The sequence below is a fragment of the Triturus cristatus genome, chromosome 1_1, assembly GCF_964204655.1.
Source record: "Triturus cristatus chromosome 1_1, aTriCri1.1, whole genome shotgun sequence".
Classification (NCBI taxonomy): domain Eukaryota; kingdom Metazoa; phylum Chordata; class Amphibia; order Caudata; family Salamandridae; genus Triturus; species Triturus cristatus.
In genome coordinates, this window is record NC_140579.1 from 1,294,284,288 (window position 1) to 1,294,308,191 (window position 23,904).

Below are 23,904 nucleotides of genomic sequence, written 5' to 3' on the forward strand. Positions count from 1 at the left end.
ACCCCCTACACTGCCCGAACAGAACTGCACTGCCCTGAAACCTAAAACTCCACCCCCAGCACTACGCCCTACACTGCCCGAACAAAACTGCACTGCCCTGAACCCTGAAACACCACCCCCTGCACAACCCCCTACATCTGCCCGAACATCACTGCACTGCCCTGAACCCTGAAAACCAGCCCCAGCACGTCCCCCGGCACTGCCAGAACACCACTGCACTGCCGTAAGCCCTGAAACACCACCCCAACACGACCCCCTACACTGCCCGAACACCACTGCACTGCCCTAAACCCTGAAACACCACCCCCAGCAAGATCCCCTACACTGCCGAACACCACTGCCCTAAACACTGAAATACCACACCCTGCAAGACCCCTTACAGTGCCCGAACACTACTGCCCTAAACCCTGAAATACCACACCCTGCAAGACCCCTTTGGTGCCCAAACACCACTGCCCTAAGCCCTAAATCACCACCCCCAGCAAGACCCCCTACACTGTCCGAACACCACTGCACTGTCCTAAACCCTGAAACACCACCCCCAGCAAGACCCCCTAAACTGCCTGAACACCACTGCACTGCCCTGAACCCTGAAACACCACCCCCTGCATGACCCCCTACACTGCCTGAACACCACTGCTCTGCCCTAAACTCTGTAACACCAGCCCCAGCAGGACCCCCTACACTGCCCGAACACCACTTCACTGCCCTAAACCCTAAACCACCACCCCCGCACGACCCCCTACACTACCCGAACACCACCGCAATACCAAAAACCCTGAACCACCACCCCCTGCATGACCCCCTACACTGCCCAAACACCACCGCACTGCCCTAAACCCTAAAACACCTGCCCCAGCACGACCCCCTAGCCTGCCCAAACACCACTGCACTGCCCTAAACCATGAAACACCACACCCAGCAAGACCCCTACACTACGCGAACACCACTGCACTGCCCAAAACCCTAAAACACCCCCCCAGCATGACCCCCTACACTGCCCGAACTACACAGCACTGCCCTAAACCCTAAAACGCCACCCCCAGCACAACCCCCTCCACTGCCCGAATGCCAATGCACTGCCCTAAACCCTGAAACACCACCCCAGCACGACCCCTACTCTGCCCGAACACCACCGCATTGCCCTAAACCCTAAAACACCAGCCCCAGCACGACCCCCTACACTACCCGAACACCACTGCACTGCCCAAAACCCTGAAACACCACCCCCTGCACAACCCCCTACACTGCCCGAACACCACTGCACTGCCCTAAACCCTGAAACCCCACCCCCAGCACGACCCCCTACACTGCCCGAACACCACTGCACTGCCCTAAACCCTGAAACACCACCCCTGCACGACCCCCTACACTGCCATAACAACACTGCACTTCCCTAAACCCTGAAACACCACCCCCTGCACAACCCCCTACTCTGCCCGAACACCACTGCAGTTCCCTAAACCCTGAAACACCACCCCCAGCACGTCCCCCTACACTGCCCGAACACCACTGCTCTGCCCTAAACCCTGAAACACCACCCCAGCACGTCCCCCTACACTGCCGATCACCACTGCTCTGCCCTCAACCCTGAAACACCAGATTCAGCATCACCACCTACACTGCACGAACACCACTGCTCTGCCCTAAACCTGAAACACCAGCCCCAGCACCACCACCTACACTGCTCGAACCCCACTGCACTGCCCTAAACCCTGGAACACCAGCCCCAGCACTACCCCCTACACTGCCCGAACACCACTGCACTGCCTAAACCCTGAAACACCACCCTCTACACTGCCCGAACACCTCTGCACTGCCCTAAACCCTGAAACACCACCCCCAGCACGACCCTCTACACTGCTCGAACACCACTGCACTGCCCTAAACACTGAAACACCAGCACGACCCCATACACTGCCCAAACACCTCTGCTCTGCCCTAAACCCTTACACACCACCCCCAGCACAACCCCCTATCCTGCCCGAACACCACTGCTCTGCCCTAAACCCAAAAACACCACCACCGCACGACCCCCTACACTACCCTTACACCACTGCTCTGCCCTAAACCCTAAAATACCAGCACCAGCACTACCCCTACACTGCCCAAGCACCACTGCTCTGCCCTAAACCCTGAAACACCACCCACAGCACGACCCTCTACAATGCCCAAAAACCACTGCTCTGCCCTAAACCCTGAAACACCACCCCCAGTACATCCCCCTGCACTGCCCAAACACCTCTGCTCTTCCCTAAACTGTGAAACACCAGCCCCCTCATGACCCCCTACACTGCCCGAACTCAACTGCACTGCCCTAAACCGTGAAACACCACCCCCGGCACGACCCCCTACACTACCCGATCACCACTGCACTGCCCTAAGCCCTGAAAATACCACTTTTAGAAAGCTGGTGTTTGCTTGCCTAACCATTTCAGCCCGCCTCTGCTAGGATGTGTATCTGCTGTCTGGTTTCTGTGAGTGACAGGGCTGGGGAATTCCAGGAGACAGGCTTGGGCAGCCCGGTGGTGAATAGAGAGATTACATATAGATGGGTGAGAGGAGTACACCTGCACTCTGAATAGGGCTGTGCCTTTCCACCACAATGCTGGCTCCACGCCCTGGGGAGCGTCTGATGTCTCTGCCCTGCACACTGAAAGGAGAAGCCAGAGTCCGGTAAACAAAGTACTCCAGAACTGGGTTGAACTGGGCAAACGCCCCCTGGCCTGCAAGAACAAAAGAATTGCACTATACGTATTGGGACCCTGCTCCCAAGAAATTAGATCCTGCTTGACAAGAGGAACCTCTGCCTGAGGAGAAGGAACTGGGAAAGCTGTAAGGAGGAGTACTGTCCCTGACCTGGGGGACTGGCCTGCAGAGGTTGCCTTGCTGCTGAAGGAGAGGAGAAACACTACAAAGAAACTGTGCTTCAACTTGTGCTTAAAGATCTCCAAGGGCTTGTGAGTGAGCTTGCCCCCTGAACGAAGTCCCAGGACCAGTGGACTTCATCCGCCTCGCAATCCGCTGCTAGAAACACTGTTTTTAGCATTTTCCGAGGCCGCGAGCGGTGTACGCTTCATACCACCAAATCGTATCTAGCAACGCACCGTACCCGCCTGTCCGCCTCGAACAACGCGTCCTAGGACCCGTAGATCGCACCGTGACAGGCTGACTTCGCCGCGTACAACACTGCGCATCATCGAGCTATCTTGGTTGGTGCGACCCTCATCTTGCCGCTGAAGTGAAGGCTGCTGCTTGCATCGAAGGGGAGAGGAGTACTCACTGTACGTACGCCCCGCACTGCACACAAAGACTGGAAGCCGCTCCCGCAGTACGGTGCATTCGCCGCAACGAACAGCAAAGCACCATACAACGTCCCGTCCCCTCAAGCAACGCGACTCAGGGCCCCAACGAGCCGTAAGCTTGCTCCGCGAAAGTAGGACACCGCAGTGTAAAACGCATTGCTTCCAACGCAGCATCAGTGACGAACTCTCCAAAGCTAAGGTAGTCAAGTCAAGTCAAGTCAGAGAATTTATATAGCGCACTACATACCCAGAGGGTCTCAAGGCGCTTAGGGAGGGGTGGGGGATTACTTGTCAAATATCCACGTTTTAATTTGCTTTCTGAATGCTAGGTGGTTCTGGGTAAGGCGAAGGTAAGTGGGAAGTGAGTTCCAGGTTTTAGCTGCTAGGTAGGAGAAGGATCTACCTCCCATGGTGGTTTTGTTGATGCGAGGTACAGTGGCGAGGGCTTGGTTAGAAGATCGTAGTTGCCGGGGGGGGGTGTAGAAGGACAGTCGTGTGTTGAGGCATTCTGGTCCGATTTCGTAGAGTGCTTTGTGTGCGTGGGTTAGGAGCCGGAAAGTGATCCTCTTATTGACGGGAAGCCAGTGGAGGTTTTTCAGGTGACCAGAGATGTGTTCTTTACGCGGGATGTCTAATATGATCCTGGCTGAGGCGTTTTGGATTCGTTGGAGTTTTTTCTGGAGTTTAGCGGTAGTACCGGCGTAGAGGGTGTTTCCATGGTCCAGTCGGCTCGTGACCAGAGCGTGGGTGACCGTTTTCCTAGTTTCGATGGGGATCCAACGAAATGTTTTTTTGAGCATGCGCAGAATGTTGAAGCAGGATGAGGAGACGGCGTTGACTTGTCTGTTCATTGAAAGTGAGGAATCCAGGATGACGCCTAGGTTCCGTGCGTGGTCTGTCGGGATGGGTGCTTTTCCAAGGGCTTCTGGCCACCAAGAGTCGTCCCATGCGGAGGGGGATGCACCTAAAATGAGGACTTCAGTTTTATCTGAGTTCAGTTTCAGACGGCTGTGCTTCATCCATTCGGCAACTTCTTTCATTCCTTCGTGAAGGTTAGTTTTGGCGGTGCTAGGGTCATTGGTGAGTGATAGGATCAGTTGAGTGTCATCCGCGTAGGAGATGATGTTGAGGTTGTGTTGGCGGGCGATGGCCGCGAGGGGGCTCATGTATACGTTGAAGAGGGTGGGGCTGAGTGAGGATCCTTGTGGTACACCGCAGATGACTTCAGTGGCCTTTGATTTGAAAGGTGGAAGGCGGACTCTCTGGGTTCTTCCGGTGAGGAACGAGATGATCCATTCTAGTGCTTTGCCTTGGATTCCGATATTTCTGAGGCGCTGTAGAAGGGTGCTATGGCAGACTGTGTCAAAGGCTGCGGAGAGGTCGAGGAGGATGAGGGCGACTGTGTCTCCATTGTCCAGTAGAGTTCTAATGTCGTCTGTTGCTGCGATGAGGGCGGTCTCAGTGCTGTGTTTTGCTCGGAAGCCGGACTGTGAGGAGTCGAGGGATTTGTTGGCTTCGAGGAAGGCGGCGAGCTGGTTGTTGACAGCTTTCTCGATGACTTTGGCCGGGAATGGAAGGAGCGAGATGGGGCGGTAATTTTTGAGTTCGGTGGGGTCCGCTGTGGGTTTTTTCAGAAGGGCGCTGAGTTCAGCGTGTTTCCAGCTTTCCGGGAAGGTGGCGGAGTTGAAGGAGCAGTTGATGACGTCTCGGAGGTGCGGTGCTATGATGGAGTCTGCTTTGTTGAAGATGTGGTGAGGGCATGGGTCTGTGGGGGATCCCGAGTGGATGGAGTTCATCAGGCGGATGGTGTCCTCAGTGGAGATTGGGTTCCAGTCATTAAGGATGTTCATGTTTAAGGGGGGTGAAGGTTCAGCAGATGGTTGGGTGGGTTGGTCTCCGGGTTGGTTGTCGAAGCTGTTGTGGATGTCTGCAATTTTGTTGTGGAAGAATGAAGCTAGGGAGTCGCAGAGGGCTTGAGAGGGGGTGATGTCGTTGGAGTTGGCCGAGGGATTGATAAATTCCTTGACGATGTTGAATAGTTCCTTGCTGTTGTGGGCGTTATCTAGTCGATCCTTGAAGGCGGTTTTCTTGGCCTTTCGGATTAGTTGGTGGTGACTGCGGGTGGCGTTTTTGAAGGCGTCCTTGGTGCTGGTGGTTGGGACTTTTTTCCAGGCCTTCTCAAGGGAGCGGCAGAGTTTCTTGGACTTCTTGAGATCATCGTTGAACCATGAGGCCTTCTTGCTGCCAAGTTTGCTTTGTCGTTTTTTCAGTGGTGCTAGGATGTCGGCGCTGTTGGATAACCATAGGGTGAGGTTGGTGGCGGCTTGGTCGGGGTTTGAAGAGTGGGCTGGGGTGTTTAGAAGGAGCGATGAGGAGATCTGGTCGATGGTGATTTTGTTCCAGTTTCTTTGCAGAGTTGGTTGGGGGTGGTTGATGGGTTTGGGCTTGTTGTAGGTAAAGTGAACGCAGCTGTGGTCAGTCCAGAGGAGAGCCGTAGTGTGGCTGAAGGAGACATGATTGCTGGAGGTGAAGATAGGGTCGAGTGTGTGACCTGCGATATGGGTGGGGGAGGTGACCAGTTGTTTAAGTCCGAGGTTGGCGAGGTTGTCCAAGAGGGTGGTGGAGTTACGGTCGTTGTTCTTTTCAAGGTGAAAATTGAGGTCTCCCAGAAGGATGTAATCTTTGGAGGGGAGCGCGTGTGGGGTGATGAAGTCCGTGATGTCTTCACTGAATTGTGCGCGGGGTCCTGGTGGCCTGTAAAGGAGGGTGCCTCTGAGTGTGGTCTTGGGGTCGATGTGGATCTGGAAGTGAAGGTGTTCAGAGTTGGCGAGATTGACGTCAGAGCTGGTTGAGATGTGGATGGATTTTTTATGGACGATAGCGATTCCTCCTCCTGTGTGGCCGGTACGGTCCTTGCGTATGATCTTATAATTTTCTGGGATGGCGATGGTGATGTCTGGGGCGGAGGAAGCGTTCATCCATGTTTCTGTTAGGAAGGCGACGTCCGGAGAGATGGTGTCTAGTAGATTCCATAGGTCGATGGCGTGTCTGTGGACCGATCGGGTGTTGAGCAGGATGCATTGTAGGTGGTTGGGGTCGGGAATCTGGGGTGTGATCGTAGCGGAGTTGGTGACGGTACCGATGAATTTGCAGGAGTAGCATGAGAAAGGTCCATGGGTGTGTCCAGGAGCGGCTTGGACGCAGTTGGTGGAGCGGCCGGGGTTGAGGGCTAGGAGGGTGGTGGCATCGTAGGTAATGCGGGAGGGGTGGACTTTACGAGGACCAGGGGCTATGGCGCTGGGCGCGGTCCAGGCGCGGACGGGCGTAGACGGGCTTACCTTTGGCGCACCTTCGGCGCGAATGGGGCGCGATCGCTGCGCGTGAACGCTGCGCGCGGGAGCAACTGTCATATATGGATAGTGGAGGGGAGGGGCGAGGGCGGCTCAGCTGGGAGGCGGGGCGGGCTCACGAGGACGACAACAACAAACAAAATGGAGACGGAGGGGGGAGCACAGCGGAGCGCTAGGGGCAAACGCGCAAACAGAGTAAAAACACAGTATTAAATGATAAAAGTGCAAATGAAGCAAAGCGGCAACCAGGCAGATAGCAGGCTATACTAATTGGCAATTTTAGGTAGCAATGCAGCACAACGATACCAGATGTCTCCAAGGGACACTGGGAGCTGTGTACTGTGTAGTTTCGCACCGTAGGGTGTACGCTTCGCACCGGAGAGTCCACAACGCTTATAGACTCATTCTGTAGGCCAGTTCATCCCCGTACGGGCCGAAGCAAGAAGAACAAAGCGCACAGAACGTTGAAAGAACGCTGTAACAAAGAACTGCTTATTGCTAATAGTACTGTGGGTCTTTTTATCGATATTGTTAGACCTGGCACCTTGGCGTGAGTCTCCCTTCCACTTTTTTGTCGCTGTGCCTCATGTGTTTTTATGGTGTTGGCCGCTCAGAGCACTGTGCCACTGCCAACCAGTGCCACAATGCAAGCGCTCCCTATGTGAAATGTATATGTTGGTTGGATTCCATGATTGGCCTATTTGGTTTACTATCAGACCCCAGTAAAGTGCACCAGGAGTGCCAAGGCGTGTAAATACAAATGCCGCTGGTGGGCTTGCAGCACTGGTTGTGCCACCCACCAAAGCGGCCTGGTAAAATGTGTCTAGGTCTGCCATTGCAGAACCTGCTGGCAGTCTGGTACTGACATGTTGACTGGCAAGTGCACCCACTTGCCAGTCCCTAAACCTTCCCTTAACTTCATGTTAGTCACACCTATGGTAGGCCCAAGGGCAGGGTGCATTGTAGCATAAGGTAGGGCAAGCCCTGATGTGTGTGGCATGTCCTAATAGTGAATTACAGCCATTTTCGTTTTTCACTATTGTAAGGCTACCCTGTTCTCATAGGCCAGAATGGGCTGTTAAGATTGTTACATCCTATGATCCTAACAGACCCAGGGAACGTGGTAGAAAATCGAGTTTAGTATGCCTGAACTCAGAATAATAAGCTACATCTTTTAGCAAGGTTTATTTTAATTTTCTGCACTTGCAAATGCCACTTTTAGAAAGTTGGCCTTTGCTTGCCTAACCATTTCAGCCCGCCTCTGCGTGATGTGTATCTGCTGTCTGGCTTGTGTGAGTGACAGGGCTGGGGAAACCCAGATGGGCAGGGCTAGGTAGCCTGGCAGTGAATAGAAAGATTGACCTGTAGATGGGTGGGAGGAGTACACCTGGACTCTGAATAGGGCTGTGCTCTGCCACCACAATGCTGGCTCCGCCCCCTGTGGAGCGTCTGATGGCTCTGCCCTGCACCCTGAAAGAAGCAGCCTGCATCATGTCAACAAAGTGCTCAGAATCCGGACTGAACTAGGCAAAGGCCCCTCTGGCCTGAAAGAACAAAAGAAATTGCGTATAAATGTAGGAGCCCTGCTCCTAAGAAATCAGATCCTTTCCTGCCAAGAAGAAACCTCTGTCCGACCTGAAGGAACTGGAAAAGCTGCATGGAGGAGTACTGTCCCTGACCTGGGGGATTGGCCTACAGTGGTTGCCTTGCTGCTGAAGAAGAGGAAGAAAAGACTCAAGGAACTTTTATTTGACTTGTGCTGAGAGATCTCCAAGGGCTTGTGAGTGAGCTTGCCCCCTGAACGAAGTCCCAGGACCAGTGGACTTCACAGCCGTGAGATCGCCTTGGAAAACGGACCGTTTTCCCCGCATCTTCGACTCGAACTGCTGCGTACGTCTCACTGATCGCAGCATACCCCCTGAAAGCTGGTATCCCACTGTCCGGCCCGAACAATGTGACTAAGGCCCCTCTACGAGCCATAGCTTGCACCGCAAAGGAAGGTATCGTCCGGCCTGAGCAACGTCACTAACAGGCCCCTATGAGCCGTAGCTCGCACCGTAACGGAAGGACTGCGAACCGTACTTGCTACTATCCCCTACGAACCGTACTGCCGGCGTACGCTACTTTCCCCTGCTTTGGAAAGGCTGCGGTGCGTACGGTAGTTGCGTACGTCTCCCCTGTGCGGAGCGTACTGTTCGCTTGTATCCAGTGCTTCGAGTCAAGATTGCTGATCCCATGGTACGGCACGAACGCCGCGACAAAATTTGAATGCACCGTACCTACGCACCATCCCCTGAAGCCCTGCACGCCCAAGGTCTAACGTACCGTAGTACGCATCGCACCAGGAGGACAACCCACCGTACATCGCGCTTGATGTCAGCGCAGCATCCGTGACAAACTCCCAAGTAAAGGTACTGTGCCTGTTCGCACCGTAGGGTGTACGCTTCATCCCGAAGCGCCTACAGTGCGTGAGAGACCCGTTCCCAAGCAGTTCTTAGCGCGTACGAAGCGTACGGACAGGAACGACGCGCACAGAACTTTAAAACTACGCTAAAACCAAGAACTCTTTGTTTAATAAGTATTGTGGGCCATTTTGACGTTATCTGGTCTTGTGCTAAGCCTAAACTATATATATATAAAGTATTATTTTTCTATATCCCAGTGTGGAGTCCATTTGTGGGGTTGTCACTGAGTTACTGTGTGTGTGTTCACAAATGCTTAACCTGAAAGCTCTGAGATAGGCCTTGCCTGCTCGCGCCAAGCTACCTAGAGGGTGAGCAGGGGTTATTGTTGGAGTGTACCCCCCTACCCTGACTAGAGGAACGGTTCCCTGCTTAACACATGTACCTACCTATGTCAACCAGAGAACCCTGATTCTAACAGATATTTGGTCTTGTGCTAAGCCTGATATAAAATACTTATTTTTGATAATCCCAGTGTGGTGTCCATTTGTGGTTTTGTCGCTGAGTTACTGTATGTGGTCACAAATGCTTAACCTATAGCGCTCTGAGATAAGCCTTGTCTGCTGGCGCCAAGCTACCTAGAGGGTGAGCGGGGGTTATTTTAAGAGTGTACCCCCTTACCCTGACTGGAGGAGAGGGTCCCTGCTTGTAACAAGTACCTACCTGTGCCAACCAGAGACCCCAAATATACCAATCCCGAAACACCACCCCTATCAAGACCCCATACACTGCCCGAACACCACTGCACTGCCCTAAACTCAGAAACACCACCCCAGCACGACCCCAGACACTGCCCGAACACCACTGAACTGCCCTATATCCTAAAACACCATCCCCAGCATGACCCCCTACACTGCCTGAACACTACTGCCCTACCCTAAAACACCACCCCTAGCACAACCCCCTACACTGCCCGAACACCACTGCCCTAAACCCAAAAACACCACCACCGCACGACCCCCTTCACTACCCGTACACCACTGTACAACCCTAAACCCTAAAACACCACCCCCAGCATGACCTCCTTCACTGCCCAAACACCATTGAACTACCCTAAACCATAAAACACCAGCTCCAGAATGATCCCCCACACTGCCCGGACACCACTGCACTGCCCTAAACCCTGAAACACCAGCCCCAGCACCACCCCCTTCACTGCCCAAACACCACTGCACTGCCCTAAACCCTGAAACTCCAGCCCCAGTACCACCCCTACAATGCCCAAACACCTCTGAACTGCCCTAAACCCTGAAACACGACCCCCAGCTCCACCCCCTACACTACCTGAACACCACTGCACTGCCCTAAACCCTGAAACACCACCTCCAGCCCAACCCCCTACACTACCCAAACACCACTGCACTGCCCTAAACCCTGAAACACTGCCCTATACACTGCCTGAACACCACTACACTGCCCTAAACCATGAAACACCACCCCCAACACAACCCCCTACACTGCCCGAACACCACTGCACTGCCCTAAACACTGAAACACCAGCCCCCACACGACCCCTACACTGCCCGAACAGCACTGCACTGCCATAAACTGTGAAACACCAGCCTCCGCATGACCCCCTACACTGCCTGAACACCACTGCACTGCCCTAAACCCTAAAACACCACCCCCAGCCATATCCCCTACACTGCCCGAACACCACTGCCCTAAACCCTGAAACATCACACCCTGCAAGACCCCATATAGTGCCCGAATGCCACTGCCCTAAACGCTAAAACACTACACTCTGCAAGACCCCCCACACTGCCCGAACACCACTGCCCTAAACCCTGAAACAAAACCCCCCGCATGACCCCCTACACTGCCCGAACACCACTGCACTGTCTTAAACCCTGAAACACCACCCCCAGCAAGACCCCCTACACTGCCTGAACACCAGTGCACTGCCTTATACCCTAAAACACCGCCCCCAGCAAGACCCCCTACACTGACCAAACACCACTGCACTGCCCTAAACCCTGACACAAAACCCCCTGCATGACCCCCTACACTGCCCGAACACCACTGCACTGTCTTAAACCCTGAAACACCACCCCCAGCAAGACCCCCTACACTGCCCGAACACCAGTGCACTGCCTTATACCCTAAAACACCATCCCCAGCATGACCCCCTACAGTGCCCGAACACCACTGCACTGCCCTAAACCCTAAAACACCACCACCGCACGAATCCCTACACTACCAGAACACCACTGCACTACCCTTAACCCTGAAACACCACCTCCAGCAAGACCCCCTATACTGCCCAAATACCACTGCACTACCCTAAACCCTGAAAAACCACCCCTGCAAGACCCCCTACACTGCCCGAACACCAATGCCCTAAACCCTGAAACACCACACCCAGCACGACCCCTTACACTGTCCGAACACCACTGCACTGTCCTAAACCCTGAAACACCACCCCGGCACTACCCCCTACTCTGCCCGAACACCACTGCCCAAAACCCTCAAACACCACCCCCAGCAAGACCACCTATTCTGCCCAAACACCACTGCACTGCCCTAAACCCCGAAACACCACCCCCTGCAAGACCCCATACACTGCCCGAACACCACTGCACTGCCCTAAACCCTAAAACACCACCACCGCACGAATCCCTACACTACCAGAACACCACTGCACTACCCTTAACCCTGAAACACCACCCCCAGCAAGACCCCCTATACTGCCCAAACACCATTGCACTGCCCTAAACCCTGAAAAACCACCCCAGCAAGACCCCCTACACTGCCCAAACACCAATGCCCTAAACCCTGAAACACCACACCCAGCACGACCCCCTACACTGCCCGAACACCAATGCCCTAAACCCTTAAACACCACACCCTGCAACACCCCCTACACTGCCCGAACACCACTTCACCACTACCCTAAACCCTGAAACACCACCCCTAGCAAGACCCCCTACACTGCCCGAACACCACTGCACTGCCCTAAACTCTGAAACACCACCCCCAGCACGACCCCCTACACTGCCCGAACACCATTGCACTGCCCTATATCCTAAAACACCACCCCAGCATGACCCCCTACACTGCCCGAACACCATTGCACTGCCCTATATCCTAAAACACCACCCCAGCATGACCCCCTACACTGCCCAAACACTACCGCACTACTCTAAACCCTAAAACACCAGCCCCAGCACGACCCCCTACACTGCATGAACACCACTGCACTGCCCTAAACCCTGAAACACCCCTCCAGCAAGACCCCCTACACTGCCCAAACACCAATGCCCTAAACCCTGAAAAACCACATCCAGCACGACCCCTTACACTGTCCGAACACCACTTCACTGTCCTATACCCTGTAACACCACCCCCAGCAAGACCCCCTACACTGCCCGAACACCACTGCCCTAAACCCTGAAACACCACCCTCAGCAAGATCCCCTATACTGCCCAAACACCACTGCACTGCCATAAACCCTGAAACACCACCCCCAGCAAGACCCCCTACACTGCCCGAACACCAATGCCCTAAACCCTGAAACACCACCCCCTGCAAGACCCCCTACACTGCCCGAACACCACTGCACTGTCCTAAACCTGAAACACCACCCCTGCATCACCCCCTGCCTGAATACCACAGCACTGCCCTAAACCCTGAAACACCACCCCCTGCACGACCCCCTACACTACCCGAATACCACAGCTCTGGCCTAAACCCTGAAACACCACCCCTGCACGAACCCCTGCACTGCCCAAACACCACTGCTCTGCCCTAAACTCTGAAACACCACCCCCAGCACGACCCCTTACACTGCCCGAACAGAACTGTAGTGCCCAATACCCTAAAACACCACCCCCAGTATGACCCACTACACTGCCCGAACACCACTGCACTACTCTAAACCCTAAAACACCTCCCCTAGCACGACTCCCTACAGAGACCGAACACCACTGCACTGCCCTAAACCCTAAAACACCACCACCGCACAAACCCCTACACTACCAGAACACCACTGCACTACCCTGAACCCTAAAACACCACCCCCTGCATGACCCCCTACACTGCCTGAACACCACTGCACTGCCCTGAACCCTGAAACACCACCCCCAACACTACCCCCTACACTGCCTGAACACCACTGCTCTGCCCTAAACCCTGAAACACCAGCCCCAGCACGACCCCCTACACTGCCCGAACACCACTGCACTGCCCTAAACCCTGAAACACCACCCCCTGCATGACCCCCTACACTGCCCGAACACCATGGCACTGACCTAAACCCTGAAACACCACCCACAGTATGTCCCCCTACACTGCCCAAACACCACTGCTCTGCCCTAAACACTGAAATACCAGCACCAGCACGACCCCCTACACTGCCCGAACACTACTGCACTGCCCTAAACCCCTACACACCACCCCCAGCATGACCCCCTACAATGCCCGAACACCACTGCACTGCCCTAAATCCTAAAACACCACCCCCAGCACGACCCCCTACACTGCCCAAACACCACTGCACTGACCTAAACCCTAAAACACCACCTCCAGAACTACCCCTACACTGCCCGAACACCACTGCACTGCCCTGAACCCTGAAACACCACCCCAGAACGAGTGTTGCGCTGCGGCTGCAATTACCATGACCCACATCCTGTGCGGCGGCGCGGCGCCTCTGGCCTCTCATCATGGCGCACTGGGGTGCCGCGGCGCACACTTTGGGAACCACAGCCCTAAACCCTGAAAAACAACACCCAGCACGACCCATTACACTGTCCGAACACCACTGCACTGTCCTAAACCCTGAAACACCACCCCAGCAAGATCCCCTACACTGCCCGAACACCACTGCCCTAAACCCTGAAACACCACCCCCAGCAAGACCCCCTGTACTACCCAAACACCACTGCACTGCCCTAAACCCTGACACACCACCCCAGCAAGATCCCCTACACTGTCCGAACACCACTGCCCTAAACCCTGAAACAACACACCCTGCAAGATGCCCTACACTGCCCGAACACCACTGCACCACTGCCCTAAACCCTAAAATGCCATCCCCAGGAAGACCCCCTACACTGCCCGAACACCACTGCACTGCCCTAAACTCTGAAACACCAGCACCAGCAGGACCCCCTACACTGCGCGAATACCACTGCACTGCACTAAACCCTGAAACACCTGCCCCAGCATCAACCCCTACACTGCCCGGACACCACTGCTCTGCCCTAAACCCTTACTCACCACCCCCAGCATGACCCCCTACACTGCACGAACACAACTGCACTGCCCTAAACCCTTACTCACCACCCCCAGCATGACCCCCTACACTGCCTAAACACCACTGCCCTAAACCCTGAAACACCACCCCCTGCACAACCCCTTACATCTGCCCGAACACCACTGCACTGCCCTGAATCCTGAAAACCAGCCCCAGCACGTCCCCCTGCACTACCTGACCACTGCACTGCCCTAAACCCTGAAACACCACCCCCAACACTGCCCAAACACCACTACACTGCCCTATACCCTGAAACACAATCCCCAACACGACCCCCTACACTGCCCGAACACCACTGCACTGCCCTAAACCCTAAAACACCACCCCCAGCATGACCCCCTACACTGCCCGAAACCAATGCCCTAAACCCTGAAACACCACCCCCTGCACAACCCCCTACACTGCCCGAACACCACTTCACCACTGCCCTAAACCCTGAAACACCACCCCCACCCACATCCCCTACACTGCCTGAACACCACTGCCCTAAACCCTGAAACACCATACCCTGCAAGACCCCAAACAGTGCCCGAACACCACTGCCCTAAACCCTTAAACACAAACACCCTGCAAGAACCCCTACACTGCCCGAACACCACTTCACCACTGCCCTAAACCCTGAAACACCACCCCTAGCAAGACCCCCTACACTGCCCGAACACCACTGCACTGCCCTAAACCCTGAAACACCACCCCTGCACAAACCCCTACACTGCCCGAACACCACTGCACTGCCCTAAACCCAAATACACCACCACCGCACAACCCCCTACACTACCCGAACACCACTGCCTTAAACCCAAAAAAACCACCACCACAAAACCCCCTACACTACTGCACAACCCTAAACCCTAAAACACCACCCCCCGGCACAACCCCCTTCTCTGCCCAAACACCATTGCACTACCCTAAACCATAAAACACCATCCCCAGCAGGACCACCTACACTGCCCAAACCCCACTGCACTGCCCTAAACCCTGAAACACCACCCCAGCATGACCCCCTACACTGCCCGAACACTACTGCACTGCCCTAAACTCTGAAACACCAGCCCCAGCAGGACCACCTACATTGCCCGAACGCCACTGCACTGCCCTAAACCCTGAAACACCACCCGCTGCATGACCCCCTACACTGCCTGAACACCACTGCACTGCCTTAAACCCTAAACACCACCCCCAGCAAGACCTCCTACACTGCCCGTACACCACCGCACTGCCCTAAACCCTAAAACACCACCCCCAGCAAGACCTCCTACACTGCCAGAACACCACTGCACTGCCCTAAACCCTGAAACACCAGCCCCAGCACCATCCCCTACAGTGCCCGAACCCCACTGCACTGCCTAAACCCTGGAAAACCAGCTCCAGCACCACTCCCTACAATGACCGAACACCACTGCTCTGCCCTAAACCCTGAAACACCAGCACCAGCAGGATCCCCTACACTGCCTGAACACCGCTGCTCTGCCCTAAACCCTGAAACTCCAGCCCCAGCACGACACCCTACACTGCACGAACACCACTGCTCTGCCCTAAACCCTAAAACAGCACCCTCAGCATGACCCCCTTCACTGCCCGAACACTACTGCTCTGCCCTAAACCCTGAAACTCCAGCCCCAGCACGACCCCCTACACTGTACGAACATCACTACTCTGCCCTACAACCTGAAACACCAGCCACATCATGACCCCCCTACACTGCCCGAAGCCCACTGTACTGCCCTAAACCCTGAAACATCAGTCCCAGCATCTACCCCTACACTGCCCAGACACCACTGCACTGCTCTAAACCCTGAAACTCCACCCCCCTGCATGACCCCCTACACTGACCGAATACCACTGCACTGCCCTTAACTCTGAAACATCACCACCTGCACGACCCCCTACACTGCCCGAACAGCACTGCACTGCCTTAAACCCTGAAACACCACCCCCAGCACGACCCCCTACACTGCCCGAAAACCACTGCACTACCCTAAACCCTAAAACACCACCACTAGCACAAACCCCTACACTACCCGAACACCACTGCACTTCACTAAACCCCAAAACATCACCACCGCACGACCCCCTACACTACCCGTACAGAACTGCACAACCCTAATCCCTAAAACACCACACCCAGCACGACCCCCTTCACTGCCCAAACACCATTGCGCTACCCAAAACCATAAAACACCAGCTCCAGAATGACCCCCTATACTGCTCCAACACCACTGCACTGCCCTAAACTCTGAAACACCACCCCCAGCAGGACCACCAACACTGCCCGAACCCCACTGCACTGCCCTAAACCCTGAAACACCACCCCCAGCATGACCCCCTACACTGCCCGAACACCACTGCACTGAACCCTGAAACACCAGCCCCAGCACCACCCCCTACACTGCCCGAACACAACTGCATTGCCCTAAACCCTGAAACACCACCCTCTACACAGCCCGAACACCACTACACTGCCCTAAACCATGAAACACCACCCCCAGCACCACCCTCTACACTTCCCGAACACCACTGCACTGTCCTAAACCCTGAAACACCAGCACGAAACCCTACACTGCCCGAACACCACTGCTCTAAACCCTTACAAACCACCCCCAGCCCGACCTCCTACACTGCCCGAAAACCTCTGCACTGCCCTAAACCCTAAAACACCACCCCCAGCACGACCCCCTACACTACCCGAACACCACTGCACTTCCCTAAACCCTAAAACACCACCCCCTGCACGACCCCCTACACTGCCCAAACAGAACTGCACTGCCCTGAACCCTAAAACTCCACCCCCTGCACGAGCCCCTACACTGCCCGAACAGCACTGCACTGCCCTGAACCCTGAAACAACACCCCCAGCACTTTCCCCTACACTGCCCGAACACCACTGCACTGCCCTGAACCCTGAAACACCACCCCCTGCACATTCCCCTACACTGCCCGAACACCACTGCACTGCCCTAAACCCTGAAACACCACCCTCTACACTGCCCGAACACCACTACACTGCCCTAAACCTTGAAACACCACCCCAGCAAGATCCCGTACAGTGCCTGAACACCACTGCCCTAAACCCTGAAACACCACACCCTGCAAAACCCCTACACTGCCCCAATACCACTTCACCACTGCCCTAAACCCTGAAACACCACCCCAGCAAGATCCCGTACACTGCCTGAACACCACTGCCCAAAACCCTGAAACACCACACCCTGCAAGACCCCATACAGTGCCTGAACACCACTGCCCTAAACCCTGAAACACCACACCCTGCAAGACCCCCTACACTGCCCGAATACCACTGCACCACTGCCCTAAACACTGAAACACCAGCCCCCGCATGACCCCCTACACTGCCTGATCACCAATGCACTGCCCTAAACCATGAAACACCAGCCCCTGCAAGACCCCCTAAACACCCTAAACACCACTGCACTGCCTAAACCCTGAAACACCACCCCACGCACAACCACCTATACTGCCCGAACACCACTGCACTGCCCTAAACCCTGAAACAGCACCCCAGCAAGATCCCGTACACTGCCCTAAACCCTGAAACACCACACCCTGCAAGACCCCATACAGTGCCTGAACACCACTGCCCTAAACCCTGAAACACCACACCCTGCAAGACCCCTACACTGCCCGAATACCACTGCCCTAAACCCTGAAACACCATCACCAGCAAGACCCCCTACACTGCCCGAACACCACTGCACCACTGCCTTAAACCGTGAAACACCAGCCCCCGCACGGTCCACTACACTGCCCGAACCCCACTGCACTGCCTTAAACCGTGAAACACCAGCCCCCTCATGAGCCCCTACACTGCCCGAACACCACTGCACTGCCCTAAACCATGAAACTCCACCCCCCGCAGGACCCCCTACTCTGCCCGAACACCACTGCACTGCCCTAAACCCTGAAACACCACCCCCAGCATGACCCCCTACACTGACCGACCACCACTGCACTGCCCTAACTCTGAAACACCAGCCCCAGCAGGACCACCTACACTGCCCGAACACCACTGCACAGCCCTAAACCCTGAAACACCACCCCCAGCATGACCCCCTACACTGCCCGAACACCAATGCACTGCACTAAACCCTGAAAAACCAGCCCCAGCACCACCCCTACACTGCCTGAACACAACTGCACTGCCCTAAACCGTGAAAAACCAGCCCCAGCACCACCCCTACACTGCCCGAACACCACTGCACTGCCCTCAACCCTGAAACACCACCCCCAGCACCACCCCCTACACTGCCCGAACACAACTGCATTGCCCTAAACCCTGAAACACCACCCTCTACACAGCCCGAACACCCCTACACTACCCTAAACCATGAAACACCACCCCCAGCATGGCTAGTGAGAGCCCTTTGCTGGAGTTAAGACTGTGGTGCCAGGAGGAGTGCCACTGGATGGGGGATGACCGTTCCCAGGAACTGCTGTCCTGTCTTGATGAGTGACCCCTGCCTGTTGAACTTGCCCAGTATTGCCTGCCTGCTCTCCTGCCCCAGGGACTCGTGAGCGCTACTGCTTTATTTTGTGGGACCTAACGCCTTGGGAGCGCATAGTGGGCTGGACTGTACTCCCAGGAGGTGAGGAGCGTGGGCGCTACTTTGCTGTGTAGGACTGTGTGCCTCTGGGCCCTAGCGCCTCGTGGGCGCTGTATTTTGAGTGCCAGGGGAGAGGAGTGCTTCCACATCCAATCTGCAACGCTGTGCTTTTTAGTGCTTGGTGAGTGCTGCAACTGGTTGCCAGTCCCCAGGACTTTTATTCCTGCCTTCATGGGATCTAGGACCTAGGGTGCGCTACAACTGTGCCCCAGGGGGAAGAGAGAGAAGCGCCCGTCCTCTGCAGAGCTCTACTGCCCAAGCGCTACATGCAAATGGCCAGTGAAGAGAGAGGAGCGTGGTTCCTGCAGCGCTGAGGCTGCGACTTGCTGTGGAAGATCCCCGGCGTGTGAGGTACTCCACCTGCGGTTTGAGTCCGCGGGAGCCGACCCCGCAGTATTGCCGCAACCGCGTGTGTGCCGCGCGTTATGCTCATTTGAACCAGCGGGAGCCCACCCCGCGGTCCTGATGCTAATTCCATGGGAGCCCACACCGTGTTGAAGCTGGAGAGAGTTGCTGATTGAAAAAGGCAGCAAGAGCCCACCCCCTGTCTGCTGAAGAAACGGGTGCCCACCCCGCGAGTGTCTTCATTTGAAGGCGGGAGACCACCCCGCACTTCAAAACTGCCGAAAATCACCTCCGCGGACCCAGGGAGAAACCGTGCCACAGACACGACGCGGAAGCCAGGCAGCACGGCCGGGACATGGGCAGAGCTTCACCAGAGGTCCGGCTGGGACAGGAAGCCTGCATATGAGAAAATCACCAGTCAATTGATCGACAAGCGGGAGGCCACCCCGCATCGGGGAGCCTCGCGAACTCTCCATTTAAGCCCCGGGTCCCAGGAAGGGACCCGGGTGAAGTCAGGGGAGGTGTTGTCATAGTCGGGCCCCCAGGAGCTGAGGGGAGCCCCGTGTGCGGGAGCCTGCCACCGGAGACCAGCAAGAGGAGCGGAGCAGAGACCGGAGCAGCTCCACCGGGATCCTGGTGAGTGGGGCCTGGTCGTAGCTTGGTGGGGGTGGCGTCGGAGCACATTGCCGGTGCTCACCCTCCCCCGGAGCCGCTCTAAGGGCATAGTGGTGCCTGCGCCAATTGGCAGCTGCCCCGCCTGACACGTTGGGAGCACTTTCTGCATTCCAGAGTCCCGGAGGGGGACTCCAACAGGCCAATACTTTGTGGGCCACGTCCTCGTTAACTTGAGAGCCTCAGAAGAGGGGCTCCCACATGCAACATTTGGGGCTGAACTGTAAGTTGAGAGTCCCAGAGGAGGGGCTCCCATGTTCCCCGTACTGGCCTGATTTACTTTACACAGCTGCCCCGCAGGACAGTGGGCAGCTGCAACGTCCTTGGGCATGTTTATGTGGAATACCATGATGTTGTGGGGTTATGCCCTATGCTGAGGTGATTCGGCCCCTATTATGCTCCTAGGCTCACATGTGTAGGCCCATGGTGATGTAGATTCATGGTTTGTGCCCCACCTGAATATGGTTGTGCCTAAGGGGATGATTATGCCCGATGTCATGCCTATTGTTTCCTGCCAAGCTGGATTATGCCTAATGTAATGTTTATGCCTACTCATGAGGAGGGCCTAAGATCCCATGTCTATGCCTACTCTGATTTACGTCCCCAGGATGAGGATCTATGTTCATGCCTAATGAACGTATGCTAATGGCACGCATAATGGGTTGTTTATGCTAAGGGAATGCTCACCCTGCTGATGGTTTTATGCCTAATGTTCTAGGCCTTATGGGTTCTGATGCATAATGAGTTTATATGCCGCAGGGGATAAGTTGTTTATGTTGAGGCATCACCTGCATCAGAAATGTTGCCTATATTGACCCTGTACACAAGAAATTCTACCTGTAGTGTATATTTGCATCAGGGATGTGACCAAGTGCATAGGAAATGTTGCCTGTTTTAACCTAATGTGGTAGAAACGTTCATCCTGCATACTATGCCTAATGCTTTTACCCTCAGGGTGGCCGTTTTGATTTTAGGCCTATTGTGTTCCTGCGGAAGTAGTGCCACATACTAATAGGTTTCTAGGACTAATGTTTTCCTTCCAGGCCTGCGCTAGGGTGTTCATGCTAATGCAGGTTTTGGGCTTAGTGTTTTCATGCTACGGAGAGGCCGCATGCTAATGCTGTTCCCTCAATGTTAATATGGTTATGCCTAACGTGATGCATAATATGATGTATGCCTAATGATCTTGCAGTGATGCCGCTATGTTCCCATGTTAATGCCTACATGGCTGGTTTTATGTTTAGGCCTACCTTGATAAATGCCTAAAGTGATTTATGCCAAGTGCATGTCTTCTCTCCAGTAGGTACGGCCGGTGAGACATTATTGCTTATGACTTTCCTTTATCTGTGTACTGTGTGACGATGTTGGCAGCGGCCCGATTGGCCCGGCCCTGTAAATAATCCCCTGGACATGACTACCTGGTGCCAGTTGGCGCCGTGTTCACCACTGTGATTACCTCTTGCTGTGTTTTGCATAATACATATGCAGTTTATTTCACCTAAACCGGTGTGGACTCTTTTTGTAGTGTGCCTAGTGTGTCGCCTGTGAGTGTGCTGCGCGAATGCTTTACACATTTCCTCCGGAGTTTGGCCCACCCGCTCTGCACCACGCTACCCGTTTCTAACACATATTTTTGGTAGAAACCAGTGGACAATGGGGAGGCAGGTGGGACAGTGAGGAATCCACAGGCAGATACTGTATCCACCAGAAAAAGCGTTACCGAAGGTAAGTAACTTGCTCTTCTGATGGATACTTCTGCCTGTTGATTCGTCACTTTTTTAATAGAATCCTCAAGCCGTACCTCACCCGGAGGAGGGTGTCCCCCTGACTAGACCAAAAAATCTTGCAAAACAGATCGAGCAAAATGGCCATCCCCCCTAACCTCCGAATCCAATAATCGAATAATTTTTAGTTGAAATTATATTGAAAATAATACTTTAAAAATACTTTTATTAATAAATTTAGACAAACACTTAAAGGAAAACTTTTATTTATAATTAATTTAAAGATATTTCATACTTTACAAATTACGCCGAAGTCACGACTCCAGCGCGACTTTTCAAAATGGCTACCGGAATGCACGCAACCATCGTGTTGGGTGCGCGAAGGGTGCGTGACTTAGTTTCTTACTAAAAATTATTCACATTTTTTAAAAATATATATGTGTGTGTATAAACATAGGACTGAAGTACATTACACTTAGAAATTTTCATTTAAAAAACCTTTGAAATTCACTGGAAAAACCATAGGTTTCAGGCACGTTATAGTTAGTTCGACATTTCACTCGTACAAAACCATAGAAATTCCAGCGTTCTAGTTAGTTCAGCTAACTATAACTCGCGGCCCCGCAATGCACTGCACTGCTGATGATGTGTCATATTACATCATTCATGACAAGGTCAGTGACATCACTGATGACATCTCAAATGACTTCACTGATGACATCATCCACGGACTGTGTTTCTGTAAAGTTTAATTTTGTTTTATATATATGCCAAGCTGTATTGAGGAATGAGTGGGTGTATAAGTGTCTGTATGGAGGATTTAGTAGGTACGTGACTGACTGTATAAGTGAGTGATTAAATGTGTCTTACTAAATGCATGGTTTAGTGACTAAACTGTGTGAAAGTCTGTCTGATGTTGTGGAAGCTGCTGCATGTGTTGGTGAGGAGCTGCACGAGTGTCTATATGGGTTATTGATTGCTTGCCTCAGTATTTGTATGGCTGCCTGAGTTGTGTTCGGATTGGTTTAGTGTTGTCATGGAGTAGTAGCATGTTTTTAATGAAGCACGAAGAGCTGTTGTGGAAACGCGAGGCTCAATTATACGATACATCCAAGCTGGTTTGAATGTAAAGTTTTACTTTGGAGGTCTATTTATTTTATTTATAAAGTTTTAGATAGCGCGAACATGATCCCGAGGGATATCAGAGTGCTTTACAATTGGAGGGAGAGGAAGGTAAAGGTTGCAGTACATAAGTCAAATCGGGATACCAAACAGAGCACATATCAAAAGAGAACTCACAGCACAAGAATGGATACAAATGAAGGGGTCGACAAAGAGTACGATAACAACTGATACGTGGCGAACAAGGAGGTGAACAGATGATTCGAGAAGGGAAAAAGAATAACATCCAGCGCAGGGCTTAAAGGTGTAAGTCCAATGCAATAGAGCAGACAATCCAGCACCCTATTAAGGTAGGAAATTGTTCATAAGGAATTTTTTTACTTCCACTTTGAAAGTGACCTTGGAGGAGATTCTCCGTATTTCTGGTGGGAGAGAGTTCCAGATCTTCAGAGCAGAGCCGGAGAAAGTTCGGTGACACGTTCTCCTTTTGCGAAACATCTGAGGTTTCAGGAGGAGGGAGTTAGCACTCCTAGAGGGTCTACCCCCTCCGGATAGCTCCAGGTTTTGCGCTAGATAACTGGGGGGTTTGAAATGGAGGGCTTTGTGTGATAAGCAGGCAATCTTTAGCTGTATTCTTGCTTCGCAGGGTAGCCAGTTTAGTGATTTTAAGACTGGGGAGATGTGCGCATTTCTTTTGGTACCCGTGACCAATCTGGCCGCCGCATTCAATGAGGCCCTTAGTGGGGCCAAGGTATATTTGGGGAGACCACAGAGCGTAGCACTGCCATAGTCTCGCCACGACAAAACCAGCACTTGGACCACTTGCTTGAAGTCAGCTTGTGGGATGAAAGGTTTGAAATTCCCGAGTGTCCTCATCAGGTGGTTAGCTCCCTTGCAAACATTGCTAATATGAGTCTTCATGTTCAAGTGCTTGTCCAGGGTGATTCCGAGAGATTTAGCCGAGTCAATAATGAGGGGGGAGCAGTTGAAGGCGGTGAGGTGGTTCATCCAGAGGTCTAACTTAAGAGTGTGATTCGGAGGAGA